Raw genomic sequence first — 5,592 nt, 5'->3', positions numbered from 1 at the left:
TTACTGTGGTAAGGCACCTTGGTGCAGCAGAGTAAGAGGGGAAGCATTCATTTGGACTCCTAGTTCGAGAGCATAGTTCACCATAGGACATCATGGTGGAGAAGTAAAAGCAGCAGGGACTTGGAGAGCTGATAAACTCTATCAGCAGTCAAGAAGCAGAGAGACCCTTACTCACTGCAGAAAGTCTGCCTTGCCTCATGCTCTCCTGCTGCTTCCCCGCAGAAATGCTTCGACTACCCACAGTCCTTCACCAGATGAGACCAGTGTCCTAGGCACTGGCTCCAAATCTCACTCGGGCCTATGCCAAAGATGTAAAATTTGGTGCAGATGCTCAAGCCTTAATGCTTAAGGTGTAGACCTTTCAGCCAGTGCTATAGTTGTTACAATGGGGGCCAAAGGGAAGAACAGTGATTATTAAACAGAGTGGTGGAAGTCCCAAATTAACAAAAGATGGGGTCACTGTCAGAAAGTCAATTGATTTAAAGAATAAATATAAAAATATCAGAGTTAAACTTGTTCAGGATGTTGCCAATAACACAAACTAAGAGGCTGGGGATGGCACTACCACTGCCACTTTTCTGGCCCGCTCTATTGCCAAGGAGGGCTTTGAGAAGACCAGCTAAGGGGCTAATCCAGTGGAAATCTGGAGAAGTGAGATGTTGGCTGATGATACCGTAATTGCTGAACTTAAGAAACAATCTAAACCTGTGACAATCCCTGAAGAAATTGCTCAGGTTGCTACAATTTCTGCAAATGGAGAAAAAGTCACTGGGAATTTCATTTCTGATGTAATGAAAAAGGTTAGAAGAAAGGGTGTCATCACAGTGAAAGATGAGAAAACTTTGAATGATGAGCTAGAAATTATTGAAGGCATGAAGTTTGATAAAGGATATATTTCCCCATTAACACATCAAAAGATCAAAAGTGTGAATTCCAAGATGCCTATATTTAGTTGAGTGAAAAGAAAATTTCTAGTGTTCAGTCCATTGTACCTGCTCTTGAAATTGCTAATGCTCATTGAAAGCCTTTGGCAATAATTGCTGAAGATGTTGATGGAGAAGCTCTAGCCACGCTGGTTTTGAACAGGCTAAAAGTTGGTCTTCAGGTTGTAGTAGTCACAGCTCCAGGGTTTGGGGCCAATAGGAAGAACCAGCTTAAAGATACAGCTATTGCTACTGGTGGTGTGGTGTTTGGAGAAGAAGGGTTGAATCTAAATCTTGGAGATGTTCAAGCTCATGACTTAGGAAAAGTTGGAGAAGTCATTGTCACCAAAAATGATGTCATGCTTTTGAAAGGAAAATGTGACAAAACTGACATTGAAAAACGCATTCAAGAAACCACTGAGCAGCTAGACATCACAACTAGCGAATATATAAAGGAAAAGCTGAACAAGCAATTTGCTAAAATTTCATGTGGAGTAGCTGTGTTGAAGGTTGGAGGGACAAGTGATGTTGAAGTGAATGACAAGAAAGACAGAGTTACAGTTGCTCTCAATGCTACAAGAGGAGCTGTTGAAAAGGCATTGTTCTAGGAGGGGGCTATGCTCTGCTACGGTGCATTCCAGCATTGGATTCATAAAAGCCTGCTAATGAAGATCAGAAAATAGATATAGAAACTATTAAAAGAGCTGTTAAAATTCCTGCATTGATGATTGCTAAGAATGCAGGTGTCGAAGGATCTTTGATAGTTGAGAAGATTCTGCAGAATTCCTCAGAAGTTGGTTATGACACCATGCTTGGACATGAACATGGTAGAAAAGGGAATCATTGATCCAACCAAGGTTGTAAGAACTGGCTTACACTGGATGATGCTAGGGTGGCTTCCTTGCTAACTACAGCTGAATCCATACAGACAGAAATTCCTAGAGAAGAGAAGGACCCTGAAATGGGTGCAATGGGAGGGGGTGTGGGAGATGGCATGTTCTAACTCCTAGAATAGTGCTTTGTCTGATCAATGAACTGTGACTGGAAGCTCAAAGCAGATTCCTCACTGATAACTTCAGAGAAGTCACCTAGAGAAAATGACTGAAGAGACGCTTGGCTGATCACTGTAACCATCAGTTACTGGTTTCCTTTGACAATATGTAATGGTTTACTGCTGTCATCCATGCCTACAGATAATTTATTATGTATTTTTGAATAAAAACATTTGTACATTCCTGATGCTGCATACAAGAGCCACATACCAGTGTCCTGATTTCAACTTAAACCACTGAGGCATGGCTACTGTTCTGTTAGCATCAGGACTGTCGTGTTGTGTCACCACACGAGAAGCTCAGAAATTCTGTGGAGGGTGGGAATGATTGTGTGCAAAGTAGAGAAGTAACCAATCATGTGACAACCTTTGTGTAATAAAATTTTGTTTAAAGTTAAAAAAAAAGAAGCAGAAAAAGAGAGAGAGGGAGAAAGAGAGGAGAGTCATATTGCATCAACAGTGAAAAAGCAGAACAAGAGATGAATGTTGATACTCACCTAGCTTTAATCCTTCTAATTCAAATTAGGCCCAAATGCAAAGCTGGGGAATTTTATATCCCACTTTTGCATGAGTCTTCCAACTCAACTAACCTAATAATCATAGTCCTTCACAGACATGCTCAGAGACTAAATGCTCAGACAGATACACGTGACTAGAGGCTTGTCTACTAGATAACTCCAGATCCTGTCAATTTCACAATTTATACTAATGATCACAATTAGTATTTTATAAGCTTTACATCTTTGTGCACAGAACAGCAAATATGTCACTAGATCAGATGAATGAAGCACCTGTCTGGAAACAGAAGACAGTTTCTCCACATTTTAAATGCTCCCTCAGAAGGAAGTTAGATAGATGATTCATGCTTGATATAAGAAAAAAAATCCACGATGTAAAGATGTAAAAGAAGTATTGGAAATAACAGATAAAATGTAAGTCAAGAAATTTAGAGTTCAGAAAGAAGTAAGTAGGAAAACTCAAATCTTAATCTTTAATTTAAAAGTGACTTAGGCAGATGCAATTTATTTTTCAGTCATGCCCATGAAGGAAGTAATCAAAACCGTGGCCACAGACAAGACTGGACAATGAGTGGTTTCATTTGGTTTACTGTTGTGATGATAAAACACCATAACCGAAGCAACTTATGAAGGATAGGGTTTATTTGGCTGATACTTGGCTTAAACTTCCATATTGCTGCTCATCATTGGAGGAAGTCAGGGTAGGAGGGCAGGATCCTGGAGTTAGAAGATGATGCAGAGGCCATGGAGGGTTGCTGCTTTTTTGTGTGTTTGGTTGGTTGTTTTTTTGGTTTTGTTTCGTTTTGTTTTGTGGGGTTTCTTTGTTTGTTTGTTTGTTTGTTTTGTTTTGTTTTTTGTTTTTTGGGGTTTTTTTTTAGTATTTTTTCACATTTTTGGTCATTTGTACTTCATTTTTTCTAAACTATCTATTCACTTGTCCATTTGTTTCTTTTTCCATTAATTCATTTATTTATTCACTTTACAACCTGATCAGTGCACCTCCTCCTCCCTGTCTTCCCCTCACACAATCTCTTGCTTCCTTCCCTTTTCCTCTGAGAGGGTGGAGGTCCCTCCGTGTATTCCCCCACCCTAGTATATCAAGTCTCTGCAGGGCTGAGCACATCCTCTCTCACTGAAGCCATAGAGGCAGCCCATTTGAGGGAACTTAGTCCACAGACAGGCAACAGCATTAGGGTCAAACCCTGTCTAGATGTTGGGGCATCTGCTCCATATGAGTAGGAGACTTAAGTCCAGCCCATGTATGTTCTTTGGTTTTTAGTTAGATCTCTGAGGGTCTCTAAGGTCCCAGGATAGTTGACTCTATTAGTATTCTTGTTGAGTTCCTATCACCTCTGTGGCCCTTAATCCTTCCCCTACCTTTTCTATAAGACTCTTTGAGTTCCTTTCAATGTCTAGCTGTAGGTCTGTGCATCAGTTTTAGTTAGCTGCTGGGTGGAGCCTATCAGAGGACAGATATGGTTGGCTCCTGTATCCAAGCATAACAAAGTATCATTACTAATGTCATGGATTTGGTGGTTGCCCATGGGATGGGTCTCAAGTTGGGGCCAGTTATTAGTTGGCCATTCCTTCGGTCTCTGCTCTATTTTTGTTCCTGTATTTCTTATAGACAGGGCAAACGTTGGTTGGAAAGTTTTGTGGCTAGGTTGGTGTCCTCATCCCTACATGGGGACATGCCTGGCTGCAGGAGATGGCTATTTCAGGTTCTATATCCTCACTGCTAGGAGTCTTAACTACCCTCTCAAATGGACTCTTGGGAGCCTCTTCTACCTTAGGTCTCTAGCACATCCTAGAGATGCCTTCTATCCCACCCACAATGGTCACCAGTTTAGATTTATCCTCACAGCTCTCTGGGCCTCTCTCCTGTCTGTCCCCACACCTGATCCTGAGCCCCCTCCCCATCTGTTTAGACACCAACAAACCAAACAACTCAATTAAAAACGGAGTACAGAGCTAACCAGACAATTCTCAAAAGAGGAATTGTGAATAACCAAGAAGGGTTTAAATAAATGTTTAACATCCTTAGTTATCAGGAAAATGCAAATGAAACCAACCCTGAGATTGCATATTATACCCATCAAAATGGCTAAGATAAAAAATCTCAAGGACAGCACATGCTGGTGCTGATGTGGGGGAAAAGGAACACTGCTCTATTGCTGGTGGAAGTACAAATTTGTTCAATCATTCTGAAAATCGTTTTGTCAGTTTCTCAGAAAATTGGGAATAGTTCTACCTCAAGGCCTGGCTATTCCACTCCTGGGCATATACCCAAAGGATGCTCCACCATACCACAAAGATACTTACTCAGCTATGTTCATGGCAGCTTTATTTGTGATAGCCAAAAACTGGAAATAACCCAGATGCCCCTCAACCAAAATTGGTTGCAGAAAATGCGGTTCATTTACACAATGGAATACTACTCAGCTATTAATAACAAGGCATCATGAATTTTGCCATCAAATGGATGGAACTAGAAAAATAGCATGCCAAGCAATGTAGCCCAGACCCAAAAGGACATGCTTAATATATACTCCCTTATAAGCAGACATTAACCATAAAATCCAGAATACCCACACTGCATTCCACAAGAAGGGTGCTGCTTAAAGGTTTGCTCCCCATGGCTTGCTCAGCCAACTTTCTTATGGAAACCAGGAACACCAGCCAAGGGCTGGTCCAGACCACACTGGGTTGGATCCTCCCCATCCCCGCTCCATCAACTTCTAATTAAAAATATGCCAAGTAGACTTGCCTACAGCCTGATCTCTTGGAGGCTTTTCTTCTGCTATCCCCATTAATATTTCTTTACTTTTTTAAATTAGATATTTTCTTTATTTATATTTCAAATGTAATCCCCTTTCCTGGTTTCCTCTCCAGAAAAAAAAAAAGTATTACTTTCCTCCCCCTTCACCCTGCTCACCAACCCATCCTCTCCTGCTTCCTGGCCCTGGTATTCCCCTAAACTGGGGCATAGAGCCTTGACATGACCAAGGACCTCTCCTCCTATTGATAACCAACTAGGCCATCCTCTGCTACATATGCAGTTGGAGCCATAAATACCACCATGTGTACTCTTTGGATGGTT

At 41.2% G+C, this 5,592-nt stretch overlaps 1 pseudogene; it reads left to right on the top strand.

Moving 5' to 3' along the window:
- Positions 1-224: 224 nt before the first annotated feature.
- Positions 225-1,926, top strand: LOC116071367 (annotated as a pseudogene).
- Positions 1,927-5,592: the final 3,666 nt, after the last annotated feature.

The sequence above is a fragment of the Mastomys coucha genome, unplaced genomic scaffold (assembly GCF_008632895.1).
Source record: "Mastomys coucha isolate ucsf_1 unplaced genomic scaffold, UCSF_Mcou_1 pScaffold22, whole genome shotgun sequence".
Taxonomy (NCBI): Eukaryota; Metazoa; Chordata; class Mammalia; order Rodentia; family Muridae; genus Mastomys; species Mastomys coucha.
The sequence above is the reverse complement of the archived record's forward strand: the minus strand, read 5'-3'. Positions and strand labels throughout refer to the sequence as shown.